The following is a 16,905-nucleotide window of genomic DNA, read 5'->3' as shown; positions in this document are numbered from 1 at the left end:
CAGAGACATCTGCTGCTCCGATGAGAGTGAAAGGGAGAGACAGGCAGAGAGAGAGATTGACTCAGGGGGACCATCACGGAGGAAGGCGGTGGGGAAGGAGGTAGAGACACAGGAGGGACCTTGCGGAGGTGGTGCAAAGAGAGAAGGACCCAGGCAGAGACGCTCGATGGACTCTCCCACTCCCAGGATCTGGGTGTCAAGGTTCTGCTTGTGTGGCAGGAACGGGTGAGGGAGCGGGCCCCGCGGGTGGGCCCCGTGTTCTGGGGAAGGCGGGTGTCGCCCCCCCACACACCCCATCCTCCAGGCCGAGGGGTGGGGGGGTCGGTCTGGGTGCACATGGAGGGTCGTGGCCTGGACCTGGCTCGGCTCAGCGGGGTCTCATGGAGTGAGTGTCCTAGCGTCCCTGGGGAGAGCCAGGCCTGTGGGCCTTGTTGCAGGCGCTGGGCGCTGATCCTCGGGAGGCCAGCCGCAGGCCTGAAGGGACAGCGACCGGCAGCCCAGGGCTGCGCCTGCGCCCTGGCCCGAGGGCCCGGGGGTCACGGCCTGTCTCTCGGGGCCACGCAAGTTAAAAGTGTGTGTGGGAAGGGGGCGCAAAAGCCTACAGCACCCGGTATTCCCAGGCGGTCTCCCATCCAAGTACTAACCAGGCCCGACCCTGCTTAGCTTCCGAGATCAGACGAGATCGGGCGCGTTCAGGGTGGTATGGCCGTAGACGGGGAGGGCCGCCCGGGGGCGCCTCAAGAGCCTGCTCCGGGTTCCACCCTTCAGTCCAGGGGACGGGAGGGGGGTGGAGGGGGGAAATCGGAGGGGGTGGTCGCAGGGGGCCTCCCTCGCCCGCCCCACAACAGCGCAGCCCAGCCCAACTCAACTCAAGGCTGGGGGCTCTCACGCTCCGCTCCGACCTGACTCCACCGGGCAGCGGCCCAGGGGTCCTGGGAGACTGGGACTGGCTGAGTCCCGCCTCCAACACCGCCCCTCTCCACCTGGCTCCACCTACCGCGAGCCCCACCAAGCGCCCGCAGGGATCGCCCCGCCCCGCCCCGGCCTGGCGTGGCCTGGCGTGGCCTGGCCTCCTCCGCCGCTCCTCGCCAAGGCCCAGGCCTCCCGCGACCCCAACCCCCCCACGGACCCCCGGCCCCCCACCGCCACGCCCACCCCGCCTTTCGCCAGGCGGAGAAGCCCAGAAGCCCTGGCCGTTTCAGTGTCCCGCGCGCGCGAACCTAGCCTAGCCTAGCCCGGAGCCCAGAGAGCCAGGGGCGGAGAGGCAGGCGGGCACCCCCCTCGGACACCCCAGGGACCCTGACACAGGCCCAGCGCCCCAGGCGGAAATGCAGTCCGACTGGGCAATGGCCAGCCGCCGGCCACACACGTCCCCTGAGCGTGCCTGGCGAGTGGAGCCACGCACAGGGAGGGCAGGAGGGAGGAACACACTCAGGGACTCAGGGAAAACCGGGCAGAGGGTGGCCGGGGGCAGCGGCCCGCTGGCTCCCAGTCAGTCAGTCGCCCGGCCAGGCTCAGAAGTGCGCCGCTGGGGTCGTGCCTCGCCCTGAGTTTCGGGCCCACTCTGCAAAGCCACCGCAGTCACCCCCTTCGGACCCAATGCCAAGGTCGGAGGGCTCTGCGCCTTGTTGGTACCAGTCAACGACCAGCACGTGCACAGCACCGCCCTGAGGAAGGGCATAGACCCCTCTGTCCAGTGTCCAGGAAAGGACCGCCTGTGGAAGAAGCACCCTGATTCAAACCCCTGTGGGAGCTTAGTCGGCGGCCTCACCAGACGGAAAGCCCCCTCCCCTGCAAGCATTGCAGGGGGGAGAGGGGGGAGGGAGGGGAGCGGTGGTTGCGTTGCGGGGACACGCGCCCACCGGGTCGTCAGGCCCTGCGTCTTGTCCTGTCCTCTGCAGGTGGACCGGTGACCGCGACCAAGGGGCCTCTGCTTCCCTGTCCCCACCGGCCGGGCTTCAACTCCTCTTGGCACCTGGTCCTCCATGGCAACCCCCTGGCCCCGAACCGCTTGCCTGCTCTGAAGGCTGCTTCCTCCTCTTTCAGGAGCGCCTGCCCTCTTTTGCCATCTGCTCTCTTGCTTGGCTCTCAGCGCAGACTCCTAAGACCCTGTGGCCTCCTCGGCCCTCTCTCAGCCTCTGCTGAGCACACACCCTGAAGTCCTGCGCGCACTTCAAGGGTGATGTGTGAATCCACTCTTACATCCATGGGAAGTTAGATGGGAGATGAGAGAACCTGTGACTGCCCAGTCTCCAGGCTACCATGGACCTGGTGACTTGCAGCCCAGAGTGAGTTGGCTGGGGTTGGGTGGGGGGTAGAGGGGTGAGTGTGTGTCTCTCTGTGTGTGTGTGTGTGTGTGTGTGTGTGTGAGAGAGAGAGAGAGAGAGAGAGAGAGAGAGAGAGAGGGAGAGGAGAGTCAAGGCCAGAGAGGGATTGAGTGGGAGATGGAGACAGGGATGCCTCCTCACAGGCCAAGAGAGGCACAAGAGAGAAGGAGAGATGGATGAACAGGGACCCACAGAGACATCTGCTGCTCCGATGAGAGTGAAAGGGAGAGACAGGCAGAGAGAGAGATTGACTCAGGGGGACCCTCACGGAGGAAGGCGGTGGGGAAGGAGGTAGAGACACAGGAGGGACCTTGCGGAGGTGGTGCAAAGAGAAAGGACCCAGGCAGAGACGCTCGATGGACTCTCCCACTCCCAGGATCTGGGTGTCAAGGTTCTGCTTGTGTGGCAGGAACGGGTGAGGGAGCGGGCCCCGCGGGTGGGCCCCGTGTTCTGGGGAAGGCGGGTGTCGCCCCCCCACACACCCCATCCTCCAGGCCGAGGGGTGGGGGGGTCGGTCTGGGTGCACATGGAGGGTCGTGGCCTGGACCTGGCTCGGCTCAGCGGGGTCTCATGGAGTGAGTGTCCTAGCGTCCCTGGGGAGAGCCAGGCCTGTGGGCCTTGTTGCAGGCGCTGGGCGCTGGTCGTCGGGAGGCCAGCCGCAGGCCTGAAGGGACAGCGACCGGCAGCCCAGGGCTGCGCCTGCGCCCTGGCCCGAGGGCCCGGGGGTCACGGCCTGTCTCTCGGGGCCACGCAAGTTAAAAGTGTGTGTGGGAAGGGGGCGCAAAAGCCTACAGCACCCGGTATTCCCAGGCGGTCTCCCATCCAAGTACTAACCAGGCCCGACCCTGCTTAGCTTCCGAGATCAGACGAGATCGGGCGCGTTCAGGGTGGTATGGCCGTAGACGGGGAGGGCCGCCCGGGGGCGCCTCAAGAGCCTGCTCCGGGTTCCACCCTTCAGTCCAGGGGACGGGAGGGGGGTGGAGGGGGGAAATCGGAGGGGGTGGTCGCAGGGGGCCTCCCTCGCCCGCCCCACAACAGCGCAGCCCAGCCCAACTCAACTCAAGGCTGGGGGCTCTCACGCTCCGCTCCGACCTGACTCCACCGGGCAGCGGCCCAGGGGTCCTGGGAGACTGGGACTGGCTGAGTCCCGCCTCCAACACCGCCCCTCTCCACCTGGCTCCACCTACCGCGAGCCCCACCAAGCGCCCGCAGGGATCGCACCGCCCCGCCCCGGCCTGGCGTGGCCTGGCGTGGCCTGGCCTCCTCCGCCGCTCCTCGCCAAGGCCCAGGCCTCCCGCGACCCCAACCCCCCCACGGACCCCCGGCCCCCCACCGCCACGCCCACCCCGCCTTTCGCCAGGCGGAGAAGCCCAGAAGCCCTGGCCGTTTCAGTGACCCGCGCGCGCGAACCTAGCCTAGCCTAGCCCGGAGCCCAGAGAGCCAGGGGCGGAGAGGCAGGCGGGCACCCCCCTCGGACACCCCAGGGACCCTGACACAGGCCCAGCGCCCCAGGCGGAAATGCAGTCCGACTGGGCAATGGCCAGCCGCCGGCCACACACGTCCCCTGAGCGTGCCTGGCGAGTGGAGCCACGCACAGGGAGGGCAGGAGGGAGGAACACACTCAGGGACTCAGGGAAAACCGGGCAGAGGGTGGCCGGGGGCAGCGGCCCGCTGGCTCCCAGTCAGTCAGTCGCCCGGCCAGGCTCAGAAGTGCGCCGCTGGGGTCGTGCCTCGCCCTGAGTTTCGGGCCCACTCTGCAAAGCCACCGCAGTCACCCCCTTCGGACCCAATGCCAAGGTCGGAGGGCTCTGCGCCTTGTTGGTACCAGTCAACGACCAGCACGTGCACAGCACCGCCCTGAGGAAGGGCATAGACCCCTCTGTCCAGTGTCCAGGAAAGGACCGCCTGTGGAAGAAGCACCCTGATTCAAACCCCTGTGGGAGCTTAGTCGGCGGCCTCACCAGACGGAAAGCCCCCTCCCCTGCAAGCATTGCAGGGGGGAGGGGGGGAGGGAGGGGAGCGGTGGTTGCGTTGCGGGGACACGCGCCCACCGGGTCGTCAGGCCCTGCGTCTTGTCCTGTCCTCTGCAGGTGGACCGGTGACCGCGACCAAGGGGCCTCTGCTTCCCTGTCCCCACCGGCCAGGCTTCAACTCCTCTTGGCACCTGGTCCTCCATGGCAACCCCCTGGCCCCGAACCGCTTGCCTGCTCTGAAGGCTGCTTCCTCCTCTTTCAGGAGCGCCTGCCCTCTTTTGCCATCTGCTCTCTTGCTTGGCTCTCAGCGCAGACTCCTAAGACCCTGTGGCCTCCTCGGCCCTCTCTCAGCCTCTGCTGAGCACACACCCTGAAGTCCTGCGCGCACTTCAAGGGTGATGTGTGAATCCACTCTCACATCCATGGGAAGTTAGATGGGAGATGAGAGAACCTGTGACTGCCCAGTCTCCAGGCTACCATGGACCTGGTGACTTGCAGCCCAGAGTGAGTTGGCTGGGGTTGGGTGGGGGGTAGAGGGGTGAGTGTGTGTCTCTGTGTGTGTGTGTGTGTGTGAGAGAGAGAGAGAGAGAGAGAGAGAGAGAGAGGAGAGTCAAGGCCAGAGAGGGATTGAGTGGGAGATGGAGACAGGGATGCCTCCTCACAGGCCAAGAGAGGCACAAGAGAGAAGGAGAGATGGATGAACAGGGACCCACAGAGACATCTGCTGCTCTGATGAGAGTGAAAGGGAGAGACAGGCAGAGAGAGAGATTGACTCAGGGGGACCCTCACGGAGGAAGGCGGTGGGGAAGGAGGTAGAGACACAGGAGGGACCTTGCGGAGGTGGTGCAAAGAGAGAAGGACCCAGGCAGAGACGCTCGATGGACTCTCCCACTCCCAGGATCTGGGTGTCAAGGTTCTGCTTGTGTGGCAGGAACGGGTGAGGGAGCGGGCCCCGCGGGTGGGCCCCGTGTTCTGGGGAAGGCGGGTGTCGCCCCCCCACACACCCCATCCTCCAGGCCGAGGGGTGGGGGGGTCGGTCTGGGTGCACATGGAGGGTCGTGGCCTGGACCTGGCTCGGCTCAGCGGGGTCTCATGGAGTGAGTGTCCTAGCGTCCCTGGGGAGAGCCAGGCCTGTGGGCCTTGTTGCAGGCGCTGGGCGCTGGTCGTCGGGAGGCCAGCCGCAGGCCTGAAGGGACAGCGACCGGCAGCCCAGGGCTGCACCTGCGCCCTGGCCCGAGGGCCCGGGGGTCACGGCCTGTCTCTCGGGGCCACGCAAGTTAAAAGTGTGTGTGGGAAGGGGGCGCAAAAGCCTACAGCACCCGGTATTCCCAGGCGGTCTCCCATCCAAGTACTAACCAGGCCCGACCCTGCTTAGCTTCCGAGATCAGACGAGATCGGGCGCGTTCAGGGTGGTATGGCCGTAGACGGGGAGGGCCGCCCGGGGGCGCCTCAAGAGCCTGCTCCGGGTTCCACCCTTCAGTCCAGGGGACGGGAGGGGGGTGGAGGGGGGAAATCGGAGGGGGTGGTCGCAGGGGGCCTCCCTCGCCCGCCCCACAACAGCGCAGCCCAGCCCAACTCAACTCAAGGCTGGGGGCTCTCACGCTCCGCTCCGACCTGACTCCACCGGGCAGCGGCCCAGGGGTCCTGGGAGACTGGGACTGGCTGAGTCCCGCCTCCAACACCGCCCCTCTCCACCTGGCTCCACCTACCGCGAGCCCCACCAAGCGCCCGCAGGGATCGCCCCGCCCCGCCCCGGCCTGGCGTGGCCTGGCGTGGCCTGGCCTCCTCCGCCGCTCCTCGCCAAGGCCCAGGCCTCCCGCGACCCCAACCCCCCCACGGACCCCCGGCCCCCCACCGCCACGCCCACCCCGCCTTTCGCCAGGCGGAGAAGCCCAGAAGCCCTGGCCGTTTCAGTGTCCCGCGCGCGCGAACCTAGCCTAGCCTAGCCCGGAGCCCAGAGAGCCAGGGGCGGAGAGGCAGGCGGGCACCCCCCTCGGACACCCCAGGGACCCTGACACAGGCCCAGCGCCCCAGGCGGAAATGCAGTCCGACTGGGCAATGGCCAGCCGCCGGCCACACACGTCCCCTGAGCGTGCCTGGCGAGTGGAGCCACGCACAGGGAGGGCAGGAGGGAGGAACACACTCAGGGACTCAGGGAAAACCGGGCAGAGGGTGGCCGGGGGCAGCGGCCCGCTGGCTCCCAGTCAGTCAGTCGCCCGGCCAGGCTCAGAAGTGCGCCGCTGGGGTCGTGCCTCGCCCTGAGTTTCGGGCCCACTCTGCAAAGCCACCGCAGTCACCCCCTTCGGACCCAATGCCAAGGTCGGAGGGCTCTGCGCCTTGTTGGTACCAGTCAACGACCAGCACGTGCACAGCACCGCCCTGAGGAAGGGCATAGACCCCTCTGTCCAGTGTCCAGGAAAGGACCGCCTGTGGAAGAAGCACCCTGATTCAAACCCCTGTGGGAGCTTAGTCGGCGGCCTCACCAGACGGAAAGCCCCCTCCCCTGCAAGCATTGCAGGGGGGAGAGGGGGGAGGGAGGGGAGCGGTGGTTGCGTTGCGGGGACACGCGCCCACCGGGTCGTCAGGCCCTGCGTCTTGTCCTGTCCTCTGCAGGTGGACCGGTGACCGCGACCAAGGGGCCTCTGCTTCCCTGTCCCCACCGGCCGGGCTTCAACTCCTCTTGGCACCTGGTCCTCCATGGCAACCCCCTGGCCCCGAACCGCTTGCCTGCTCTGAAGGCTGCTTCCTCCTCTTTCAGGAGCGCCTGCCCTCTTTTGCCATCTGCTCTCTTGCTTGGCTCTCAGCGCAGACTCCTAAGACCCTGTGGCCTCCTCGGCCCTCTCTCAGCCTCTGCTGAGCACACACCCTGAAGTCCTGCGCGCACTTCAAGGGTGATGTGTGAATCCACTCTTACATCCATGGGAAGTTAGATGGGAGATGAGAGAACCTGTGACTGCCCAGTCTCCAGGCTACCATGGACCTGGTGACTTGCAGCCCAGAGTGAGTTGGCTGGGGTTGGGTGGGGGGTAGAGGGGTGAGTGTGTGTCTCTCTGTGTGTGTGTGTGTGTGTGTGTGTGTGTGAGAGAGAGAGAGAGAGAGAGAGAGAGAGAGAGGGAGAGGAGAGTCAAGGCCAGAGAGGGATTGAGTGGGAGATGGAGACAGGGATGCCTCCTCACAGGCCAAGAGAGGCACAAGAGAGAAGGAGAGATGGATGAACAGGGACCCACAGAGACATCTGCTGCTCCGATGAGAGTGAAAGGGAGAGACAGGCAGAGAGAGAGATTGACTCAGGGGGACCCTCACGGAGGAAGGCGGTGGGGAAGGAGGTAGAGACACAGGAGGGACCTTGCGGAGGTGGTGCAAAGAGAAAGGACCCAGGCAGAGACGCTCGATGGACTCTCCCACTCCCAGGATCTGGGTGTCAAGGTTCTGCTTGTGTGGCAGGAACGGGTGAGGGAGCGGGCCCCGCGGGTGGGCCCCGTGTTCTGGGGAAGGCGGGTGTCGCCCCCCCACACACCCCATCCTCCAGGCCGAGGGGTGGGGGGGTCGGTCTGGGTGCACATGGAGGGTCGTGGCCTGGACCTGGCTCGGCTCAGCGGGGTCTCATGGAGTGAGTGTCCTAGCGTCCCTGGGGAGAGCCAGGCCTGTGGGCCTTGTTGCAGGCGCTGGGCGCTGGTCGTCGGGAGGCCAGCCGCAGGCCTGAAGGGACAGCGACCGGCAGCCCAGGGCTGCGCCTGCGCCCTGGCCCGAGGGCCCGGGGGTCACGGCCTGTCTCTCGGGGCCACGCAAGTTAAAAGTGTGTGTGGGAAGGGGGCGCAAAAGCCTACAGCACCCGGTATTCCCAGGCGGTCTCCCATCCAAGTACTAACCAGGCCCGACCCTGCTTAGCTTCCGAGATCAGACGAGATCGGGCGCGTTCAGGGTGGTATGGCCGTAGACGGGGAGGGCCGCCCGGGGGCGCCTCAAGAGCCTGCTCCGGGTTCCACCCTTCAGTCCAGGGGACGGGAGGGGGGTGGAGGGGGGAAATCGGAGGGGGTGGTCGCAGGGGGCCTCCCTCGCCCGCCCCACAACAGCGCAGCCCAGCCCAACTCAACTCAAGGCTGGGGGCTCTCACGCTCCGCTCCGACCTGACTCCACCGGGCAGCGGCCCAGGGGTCCTGGGAGACTGGGACTGGCTGAGTCCCGCCTCCAACACCGCCCCTCTCCACCTGGCTCCACCTACCGCGAGCCCCACCAAGCGCCCGCAGGGATCGCACCGCCCCGCCCCGGCCTGGCGTGGCCTGGCGTGGCCTGGCCTCCTCCGCCGCTCCTCGCCAAGGCCCAGGCCTCCCGCGACCCCAACCCCCCCACGGACCCCCGGCCCCCCACCGCCACGCCCACCCCGCCTTTCGCCAGGCGGAGAAGCCCAGAAGCCCTGGCCGTTTCAGTGACCCGCGCGCGCGAACCTAGCCTAGCCTAGCCCGGAGCCCAGAGAGCCAGGGGCGGAGAGGCAGGCGGGCACCCCCCTCGGACACCCCAGGGACCCTGACACAGGCCCAGCGCCCCAGGCGGAAATGCAGTCCGACTGGGCAATGGCCAGCCGCCGGCCACACACGTCCCCTGAGCGTGCCTGGCGAGTGGAGCCACGCACAGGGAGGGCAGGAGGGAGGAACACACTCAGGGACTCAGGGAAAACCGGGCAGAGGGTGGCCGGGGGCAGCGGCCCGCTGGCTCCCAGTCAGTCAGTCGCCCGGCCAGGCTCAGAAGTGCGCCGCTGGGGTCGTGCCTCGCCCTGAGTTTCGGGCCCACTCTGCAAAGCCACCGCAGTCACCCCCTTCGGACCCAATGCCAAGGTCGGAGGGCTCTGCGCCTTGTTGGTACCAGTCAACGACCAGCACGTGCACAGCACCGCCCTGAGGAAGGGCATAGACCCCTCTGTCCAGTGTCCAGGAAAGGACCGCCTGTGGAAGAAGCACCCTGATTCAAACCCCTGTGGGAGCTTAGTCGGCGGCCTCACCAGACGGAAAGCCCCCTCCCCTGCAAGCATTGCAGGGGGGAGGGGGGGAGGGAGGGGAGCGGTGGTTGCGTTGCGGGGACACGCGCCCACCGGGTCGTCAGGCCCTGCGTCTTGTCCTGTCCTCTGCAGGTGGACCGGTGACCGCGACCAAGGGGCCTCTGCTTCCCTGTCCCCACCGGCCAGGCTTCAACTCCTCTTGGCACCTGGTCCTCCATGGCAACCCCCTGGCCCCGAACCGCTTGCCTGCTCTGAAGGCTGCTTCCTCCTCTTTCAGGAGCGCCTGCCCTCTTTTGCCATCTGCTCTCTTGCTTGGCTCTCAGCGCAGACTCCTAAGACCCTGTGGCCTCCTCGGCCCTCTCTCAGCCTCTGCTGAGCACACACCCTGAAGTCCTGCGCGCACTTCAAGGGTGATGTGTGAATCCACTCTCACATCCATGGGAAGTTAGATGGGAGATGAGAGAACCTGTGACTGCCCAGTCTCCAGGCTACCATGGACCTGGTGACTTGCAGCCCAGAGTGAGTTGGCTGGGGTTGGGTGGGGGGTAGAGGGGTGAGTGTGTGTCTCTGTGTGTGTGTGTGTGTGTGAGAGAGAGAGAGAGAGAGAGAGAGAGAGGAGAGTCAAGGCCAGAGAGGGATTGAGTGGGAGATGGAGACAGGGATGCCTCCTCACAGGCCAAGAGAGGCACAAGAGAGAAGGAGAGATGGATGAACAGGGACCCACAGAGACATCTGCTGCTCTGATGAGAGTGAAAGGGAGAGACAGGCAGAGAGAGAGATTGACTCAGGGGGACCCTCACGGAGGAAGGCGGTGGGGAAGGAGGTAGAGACACAGGAGGGACCTTGCGGAGGTGGTGCAAAGAGAGAAGGACCCAGGCAGAGACGCTCGATGGACTCTCCCACTCCCAGGATCTGGGTGTCAAGGTTCTGCTTGTGTGGCAGGAACGGGTGAGGGAGCGGGCCCCGCGGGTGGGCCCCGTGTTCTGGGGAAGGCGGGTGTCGCCCCCCCACACACCCCATCCTCCAGGCCGAGGGGTGGGGGGGTCGGTCTGGGTGCACATGGAGGGTCGTGGCCTGGACCTGGCTCGGCTCAGCGGGGTCTCATGGAGTGAGTGTCCTAGCGTCCCTGGGGAGAGCCAGGCCTGTGGGCCTTGTTGCAGGCGCTGGGCGCTGGTCGTCGGGAGGCCAGCCGCAGGCCTGAAGGGACAGCGACCGGCAGCCCAGGGCTGCACCTGCGCCCTGGCCCGAGGGCCCGGGGGTCACGGCCTGTCTCTCGGGGCCACGCAAGTTAAAAGTGTGTGTGGGAAGGGGGCGCAAAAGCCTACAGCACCCGGTATTCCCAGGCGGTCTCCCATCCAAGTACTAACCAGGCCCGACCCTGCTTAGCTTCCGAGATCAGACGAGATCGGGCGCGTTCAGGGTGGTATGGCCGTAGACGGGGAGGGCCGCCCGGGGGCGCCTCAAGAGCCTGCTCCGGGTTCCACCCTTCAGTCCAGGGGACGGGAGGGGGGTGGAGGGGGGAAATCGGAGGGGGTGGTCGCAGGGGGCCTCCCTCGCCCGCCCCACAACAGCGCAGCCCAGCCCAACTCAACTCAAGGCTGGGGGCTCTCACGCTCCGCTCCGACCTGACTCCACCGGGCAGCGGCCCAGGGGTCCTGGGAGACTGGGACTGGCTGAGTCCCGCCTCCAACACCGCCCCTCTCCACCTGGCTCCACCTACCGCGAGCCCCACCAAGCGCCCGCAGGGATCGCACCGCCCCGCCCCGGCCTGGCGTGGCCTGGCGTGGCCTGGCCTCCTCCGCCGCTCCTCGCCAAGGCCCAGGCCTCCCGCGACCCCAACCCCCCCACGGACCCCCGGCCCCCCACCGCCACGCCCACCCCGCCTTTCGCCAGGCGGAGAAGCCCAGAAGCCCTGGCCGTTTCAGTGTCCCGCGCGCGCGAACCTAGCCTAGCCTAGCCCGGAGCCCAGAGAGCCAGGGGCGGAGAGGCAGGCGGGCACCCCCCTCGGACACCCCAGGGACCCTGACACAGGCCCAGCGCCCCAGGCGGAAATGCAGTCCGACTGGGCAATGGCCAGCCGCCGGCCACACACGTCCCCTGAGCGTGCCTGGCGAGTGGAGCCACGCACAGGGAGGGCAGGAGGGAGGAACACACTCAGGGACTCAGGGAAAACCGGGCAGAGGGTGGCCGGGGGCAGCGGCCCGCTGGCTCCCAGTCAGTCAGTCGCCCGGCCAGGCTCAGAAGTGCGCCGCTGGGGTCGTGCCTCGCCCTGAGTTTCGGGCCCACTCTGCAAAGCCACCGCAGTCACCCCCTTCGGACCCAATGCCAAGGTCGGAGGGCTCTGCGCCTTGTTGGTACCAGTCAACGACCAGCACGTGCACAGCACCGCCCTGAGGAAGGGCATAGACCCCTCTGTCCAGTGTCCAGGAAAGGACCGCCTGTGGAAGAAGCACCCTGATTCAAACCCCTGTGGGAGCTTAGTCGGCGGCCTCACCAGACGGAAAGCCCCCTCCCCTGCAAGCATTGCAGGGGGGAGAGGGGGGAGGGAGGGGAGCGGTGGTTGCGTTGCGGGGACACGCGCCCACCGGGTCGTCAGGCCCTGCGTCTTGTCCTGTCCTCTGCAGGTGGACCGGTGACCGCGACCAAGGGGCCTCTGCTTCCCTGTCCCCACCGGCCGGGCTTCAACTCCTCTTGGCACCTGGTCCTCCATGGCAACCCCCTGGCCCCGAACCGCTTGCCTGCTCTGAAGGCTGCTTCCTCCTCTTTCAGGAGCGCCTGCCCTCTTTTGCCATCTGCTCTCTTGCTTGGCTCTCAGCGCAGACTCCTAAGACCCTGTGGCCTCCTCGGCCCTCTCTCAGCCTCTGCTGAGCACACACCCTGAAGTCCTGCGCGCACTTCAAGGGTGATGTGTGAATCCACTCTTACATCCATGGGAAGTTAGATGGGAGATGAGAGAACCTGTGACTGCCCAGTCTCCAGGCTACCATGGACCTGGTGACTTGCAGCCCAGAGTGAGTTGGCTGGGGTTGGGTGGGGGGTAGAGGGGTGAGTGTGTGTCTCTGTGTGTGTGTGTGTGTGAGAGAGAGAGAGAGAGAGAGAGAGGAGAGTCAAGGCCAGAGAGGGATTGAGTGGGAGATGGAGACAGGGATGCCTCCTCACAGGCCAAGAGAGGCACAAGAGAGAAGGAGAGATGGATGAACAGGGACCCACAGAGACATCTGCTGCTCCGATGAGAGTGAAAGGGAGAGACAGGCAGAGAGAGAGATTGACTCAGGGGGACCCTCACGGAGGAAGGCGGTGGGGAAGGAGGTAGAGACACAGGAGGGACCTTGCGGAGGTGGTGCAAAGAGAAAGGACCCAGGCAGAGACGCTCGATGGACTCTCCCACTCCCAGGATCTGGGTGTCAAGGTTCTGCTTGTGTGGCAGGAACGGGTGAGGGAGCGGGCCCCGCGGGTGGGCCCCGTGTTCTGGGGAAGGCGGGTGTCGCCCCCCCACACACCCCATCCTCCAGGCCGAGGGGTGGGGGGGTCGGTCTGGGTGCACATGGAGGGTCGTGGCCTGGACCTGGCTCGGCTCAGCGGGGTCTCATGGAGTGAGTGTCCTAGCGTCCCTGGGGAGAGCCAGGCCTGTGGGCCTTGTTGCAGGCGCTGGGCGCTGGTCGTCGGGAGGCCAGCCGCAGGCCTGAAGGGACAGCGACCGGCAGCCCAGGGCTGCGCCTGCGCCCTGGCCCGAGGGCCCGGGGGTCACGGCCTGTCTCTCGGGGCCACGCAAGTTAAAAGTGTGTGTGGGAAGGGGGCGCAAAAGCCTACAGCACCCGGTATTCCCAGGCGGTCTCCCATCCAAGTACTAACCAGGCCCGACCCTGCTTAGCTTCCGAGATCAGACGAGATCGGGCGCGTTCAGGGTGGTATGGCCGTAGACGGGGAGGGCCGCCCGGGGGCGCCTCAAGAGCCTGCTCCGGGTTCCACCCTTCAGTCCAGGGGACGGGAGGGGGGTGGAGGGGGGAAATCGGAGGGGGTGGTCGCAGGGGGCCTCCCTCGCCCGCCCCACAACAGCGCAGCCCAGCCCAACTCAACTCAAGGCTGGGGGCTCTCACGCTCCGCTCCGACCTGACTCCACCGGGCAGCGGCCCAGGGGTCCTGGGAGACTGGGACTGGCTGAGTCCCGCCTCCAACACCGCCCCTCTCCACCTGGCTCCACCTACCGCGAGCCCCACCAAGCGCCCGCAGGGATCGCACCGCCCCGCCCCGGCCTGGCGTGGCCTGGCGTGGCCTGGCCTCCTCCGCCGCTCCTCGCCAAGGCCCAGGCCTCCCGCGACCCCAACCCCCCCACGGACCCCCGGCCCCCCACCGCCACGCCCACCCCGCCTTTCGCCAGGCGGAGAAGCCCAGAAGCCCTGGCCGTTTCAGTGTCCCGCGCGCGCGAACCTAGCCTAGCCTAGCCCGGAGCCCAGAGAGCCAGGGGCGGAGAGGCAGGCGGGCACCCCCCTCGGACACCCCAGGGACCCTGACACAGGCCCAGCGCCCCAGGCGGAAATGCAGTCCGACTGGGCAATGGCCAGCCGCCGGCCACACACGTCCCCTGAGCGTGCCTGGCGAGTGGAGCCACGCACAGGGAGGGCAGGAGGGAGGAACACACTCAGGGACTCAGGGAAAACCGGGCAGAGGGTGGCCGGGGGCAGCGGCCCGCTGGCTCCCAGTCAGTCAGTCGCCCGGCCAGGCTCAGAAGTGCGCCGCTGGGGTCGTGCCTCGCCCTGAGTTTCGGGCCCACTCTGCAAAGCCACCGCAGTCACCCCCTTCGGACCCAATGCCAAGGTCGGAGGGCTCTGCGCCTTGTTGGTACCAGTCAACGACCAGCACGTGCACAGCACCGCCCTGAGGAAGGGCATAGACCCCTCTGTCCAGTGTCCAGGAAAGGACCGCCTGTGGAAGAAGCACCCTGATTCAAACCCCTGTGGGAGCTTAGTCGGCGGCCTCACCAGACGGAAAGCCCCCTCCCCTGCAAGCATTGCAGGGGGGAGAGGGGGGAGGGAGGGGAGCGGTGGTTGCGTTGCGGGGACACGCGCCCACCGGGTCGTCAGGCCCTGCGTCTTGTCCTGTCCTCTGCAGGTGGACCGGTGACCGCGACCAAGGGGCCTCTGCTTCCCTGTCCCCACCGGCCGGGCTTCAACTCCTCTTGGCACCTGGTCCTCCATGGCAACCCCCTGGCCCCGAACCGCTTGCCTGCTCTGAAGGCTGCTTCCTCCTCTTTCAGGAGCGCCTGCCCTCTTTTGCCATCTGCTCTCTTGCTTGGCTCTCAGCGCAGACTCCTAAGACCCTGTGGCCTCCTCGGCCCTCTCTCAGCCTCTGCTGAGCACACACCCTGAAGTCCTGCGCGCACTTCAAGGGTGATGTGTGAATCCACTCTTACATCCATGGGAAGTTAGATGGGAGATGAGAGAACCTGTGACTGCCCAGTCTCCAGGCTACCATGGACCTGGTGACTTGCAGCCCAGAGTGAGTTGGCTGGGGTTGGGTGGGGGGTAGAGGGGTGAGTGTGTGTCTCTGTGTGTGTGTGTGTGTGAGAGAGAGAGAGAGAGAGAGAGAGAGAGGAGAGTCAAGGCCAGAGAGGGATTGAGTGGGAGATGGAGACAGGGATGCCTCCTCACAGGCCAAGAGAGGCACAAGAGAGAAGGAGAGATGGATGAACAGGGACCCACAGAGACATCTGCTGCTCCGATGAGAGTGAAAGCGAGAGACAGGCAGAGAGAGAGATTGACTCAGGGGGACCCTCACGGAGGAAGGCGGTGGGGAAGGAGGTAGAGACACAGGAGGGACCTTGCGGAGGTGGTGCAAAGAGAAAGGACCCAGGCAGAGACGCTCGATGGACTCTCCCACTCCCAGGATCTGGGTGTCAAGGTTCTGCTTGTGTGGCAGGAACGGGTGAGGGAGCGGGCCCCGCGGGTGGGCCCCGTGTTCTGGGGAAGGCGGGTGTCGCCCCCCCACACACCCCATCCTCCAGGCCGAGGGGTGGGGGGGTCGGTCTGGGTGCACATGGAGGGTCGTGGCCTGGACCTGGCTCGGCTCAGCGGGGTCTCATGGAGTGAGTGTCCTAGCGTCCCTGGGGAGAGCCAGGCCTGTGGGCCTTGTTGCAGGCGCTGGGCGCTGGTCGTCGGGAGGCCAGCCGCAGGCCTGAAGGGACAGCGACCGGCAGCCCAGGGCTGCGCCTGCGCCCTGGCCCGAGGGCCCGGGGGTCACGGCCTGTCTCTCGGGGCCACGCAAGTTAAAAGTGTGTGTGGGAAGGGGGCGCAAAAGCCTACAGCACCCGGTATTCCCAGGCGGTCTCCCATCCAAGTACTAACCAGGCCCGACCCTGCTTAGCTTCCGAGATCAGACGAGATCGGGCGCGTTCAGGGTGGTATGGCCGTAGACGGGGAGGGCCGCCCGGGGGCGCCTCAAGAGCCTGCTCCGGGTTCCACCCTTCAGTCCAGGGGACGGGAGGGGGGTGGAGGGGGGAAATCGGAGGGGGTGGTCGCAGGGGGCCTCCCTCGCCCGCCCCACAACAGCGCAGCCCAGCCCAACTCAACTCAAGGCTGGGGGCTCTCACGCTCCGCTCCGACCTGACTCCACCGGGCAGCGGCCCAGGGGTCCTGGGAGACTGGGACTGGCTGAGTCCCGCCTCCAACACCGCCCCTCTCCACCTGGCTCCACCTACCGCGAGCCCCACCAAGCGCCCGCAGGGATCGCACCGCCCCGCCCCGGCCTGGCGTGGCCTGGCGTGGCCTGGCCTCCTCCGCCGCTCCTCGCCAAGGCCCAGGCCTCCCGCGACCCCAACCCCCCCACGGACCCCCGGCCCCCCACCGCCACGCCCACCCCGCCTTTCGCCAGGCGGAGAAGCCCAGAAGCCCTGGCCGTTTCAGTGTCCCGCGCGCGCGAACCTAGCCTAGCCTAGCCCGGAGCCCAGAGAGCCAGGGGCGGAGAGGCAGGCGGGCACCCCCCTCGGACACCCCAGGGACCCTGACACAGGCCCAGCGCCCCAGGCGGAAATGCAGTCCGACTGGGCAATGGCCAGCCGCCGGCCACACACGTCCCCTGAGCGTGCCTGGCGAGTGGAGCCACGCACAGGGAGGGCAGGAGGGAGGAACACACTCAGGGACTCAGGGAAAACCGGGCAGAGGGTGGCCGGGGGCAGCGGCCCGCTGGCTCCCAGTCAGTCAGTCGCCCGGCCAGGCTCAGAAGTGCGCCGCTGGGGTCGTGCCTCGCCCTGAGTTTCGGGCCCACTCTGCAAAGCCACCGCAGTCACCCCCTTCGGACCCAATGCCAAGGTCGGAGGGCTCTGCGCCTTGTTGGTACCAGTCAACGACCAGCACGTGCACAGCACCGCCCTGAGGAAGGGCATAGACCCCTCTGTCCAGTGTCCAGGAAAGGACCGCCTGTGGAAGAAGCACCCTGATTCAAACCCCTGTGGGAGCTTAGTCGGCGGCCTCACCAGACGGAAAGCCCCCTCCCCTGCAAGCATTGCAGGGGGGAGAGGGGGGAGGGAGGGGAGCGGTGGTTGCGTTGCGGGGACACGCGCCCACCGGGTCGTCAGGCCCTGCGTCTTGTCCTGTCCTCTGCAGGTGGACCGGTGACC

At 67.1% G+C, this 16,905-nt stretch overlaps 7 non-coding genes across 7 annotated transcripts; all 7 read right to left on the bottom strand.

Annotated features, from left to right (window-relative positions):
- Positions 1–595: 595 nt before the first annotated feature.
- On the bottom strand, positions 596–714 carry LOC139701999 (5S ribosomal RNA). The gene has a single exon (XR_011704597.1). It is a non-coding gene; the product is annotated as a 5S ribosomal RNA (ribosomal RNA).
- Positions 715–3,112: 2,398 nt separating this feature from the next.
- LOC139701998 (5S ribosomal RNA) lies at positions 3,113–3,231 on the bottom strand. Its single transcript, XR_011704596.1, has one exon. It is a non-coding gene; the product is annotated as a 5S ribosomal RNA (ribosomal RNA).
- A 2,376-nt stretch (positions 3,232–5,607) lies between these two features.
- LOC139701997 (5S ribosomal RNA) lies at positions 5,608–5,726 on the bottom strand. Its single transcript, XR_011704595.1, has one exon. It is a non-coding gene; the product is annotated as a 5S ribosomal RNA (ribosomal RNA).
- A 2,394-nt stretch (positions 5,727–8,120) lies between these two features.
- On the bottom strand, positions 8,121–8,239 carry LOC139701996 (5S ribosomal RNA). Its single transcript, XR_011704594.1, has one exon. It is a non-coding gene; the product is annotated as a 5S ribosomal RNA (ribosomal RNA).
- Positions 8,240–10,611: 2,372 nt separating this feature from the next.
- LOC139701995 (5S ribosomal RNA) lies at positions 10,612–10,730 on the bottom strand. The gene has a single exon (XR_011704593.1). It is a non-coding gene; the product is annotated as a 5S ribosomal RNA (ribosomal RNA).
- Positions 10,731–13,096: 2,366 nt separating this feature from the next.
- Positions 13,097–13,215, bottom strand: LOC139701994 (5S ribosomal RNA). Its single transcript, XR_011704592.1, has one exon. It is a non-coding gene; the product is annotated as a 5S ribosomal RNA (ribosomal RNA).
- Positions 13,216–15,585: 2,370 nt separating this feature from the next.
- On the bottom strand, positions 15,586–15,704 carry LOC139701992 (5S ribosomal RNA). Its single transcript, XR_011704590.1, has one exon. It is a non-coding gene; the product is annotated as a 5S ribosomal RNA (ribosomal RNA).
- Between the last annotated feature and the right edge of the window lie 1,201 nt (positions 15,705–16,905).

This window comes from Marmota flaviventris, chromosome 14 (genome assembly GCF_047511675.1).
Source record: "Marmota flaviventris isolate mMarFla1 chromosome 14, mMarFla1.hap1, whole genome shotgun sequence".
Classification (NCBI taxonomy): Eukaryota; Metazoa; Chordata; class Mammalia; order Rodentia; family Sciuridae; genus Marmota; species Marmota flaviventris.
This window is presented reverse-complemented; position numbering and strand designations above follow the sequence as displayed.